Below are 1,717 nucleotides of genomic sequence, written 5' to 3'. Positions count from 1 at the left end.
TTAATGGCAGATTATTTTTGGTGATGTCAAACCAACTGATTTGTGAAGTCTGCAAATGAGGAATACTTGTAAATGCCCAAGAAAAAATAATCCAGAGACTAAAAAAAAATAAGTTTTCAGAGTTCTCCAGCAACCTCATTTGCCAAACACAAGCATACAAGGCACGCTGAGCTCCTAGCTCACACTTTAAATGAGCACAAAGGCTTCCATTTTGATCTCCAGATGCYTTCATTGACAAATTTCTTCATTTCTTCCCAAATCCGTGGTTCCTCCTTTTGTCAGAGCAGAAATGACATCTATCAGCAACTAAAAATGTTTCAGCCATCTGAGTTTCAAATAGAGGGGAAAAAAAATCCCAAARCTGTATTTCAGCATCTCATGTAAAAGGCCGGTTTCTGAATTGTTCAGTTTACCAGTTTCTAGCAATTTTTAAATAACAGCAAGTGCGAAGGTTCTCTGAAATTCACAAGTTAAAGCAAGTCAAACAAATAAATCTGCTGTAGCTTCACAAGTTAAAGCAAATAAAACAAATAAATCTGGTGCAGCTCCGTATTATTTTCATYACCACCTCTAAACACACACCAAATTCTCAGAAAAAACTGCACAAACTACAGCAGTTCTGCAGCAAGCCAAGACGTCGGATGCCTCAACGGAATTGTTAGCCCAGCCACTGATTTTCTTAGCCCGGTGACTGATTTTCTTTCATTACGGGGGCTCTGTAACAGGGTCCTCCAAAGAGCTCAGGAATCACCACTCACCTTGCACCTCCTTCTCTGTCTGCTCTAGCACAAAGCCGAGCCCTGAGGGGCAGTTCCTGTCCATGACCATTGCTCCTGGTATAGGGAAGCTTGGGARTGCAGGACACCACTGCACAGACACCGGGAAACGTGCTTTGGGAGGGTGATCCTATTAATGAGCTTCATATACACTTTAAACTGGAAAACTAGAATACAACCATTAAGAAGCAGCCTCTTGCTTAACATCCTATGCAATAAAAAATCCCACAGCTATGACCAGGAGAAGTCCCCATTTCGTAACTGGTGCCCACCATGAGTCGGGGGGGCAGCGACATAAACAGCCATAAAAAGTCATAAACAGACATAAAATACAAATGGCCAAATAATTATACAAGACACAGCCTATCTCAGATTCCAGTTCAGCTAAAAGACCCTGCTAGGTAGATACCAACTAAGAAAAGAGTGCATTTAACTGAACTGCAACATTGCTTTTTCCTTGCTAAAAKTGGTCGGGAGCTTCCGAAGATGGTGGGACAGAGGGGCTCGAAAGAACAAAGATTTTGACCACATCTGTTTTTCGAATCACGCTTCTCTGTGCAGATGGCTCCTTTCCTACTCCATGAAATACAAAAAAAAGATCTAACTGCTCATGCAGGAAGCAGACTGCAAAAGGAAGATTTTTCAAAGCACAAAAGCTGGTTCACTGCCCTGTTGCTGCTGYTGTAACAGGCCCAGCGCTCAACCACCATTAGCTCATTTGGGCACCTTCTCCCAAGTGTTCACCCTGCTCCAGGGTGGTTTGGGTTGTAGGAATATTGTCCTACTAATCCCTGGATAAGAGAAACTTCAAAGCGATGTGACTAATATCTGTCACATGGTGGTTTTGCTTCCTTTTCCCTCCACCAACACTGTTTGCAGACACTACTCTCCTCACAAACRCAGAGCTTGTTCTTCAGCCAAAATATGCAAGTTACCAAAAT

The sequence above is a fragment of the Nothoprocta perdicaria genome, unplaced genomic scaffold (assembly GCF_003342845.1).
Source record: "Nothoprocta perdicaria isolate Ctin4 unplaced genomic scaffold, notPer1 scaffold_62, whole genome shotgun sequence".
NCBI lineage: Eukaryota > Metazoa > Chordata > Aves > Tinamiformes > Tinamidae > Nothoprocta > Nothoprocta perdicaria.
Note: the sequence above shows the minus strand (reverse complement) of the source record.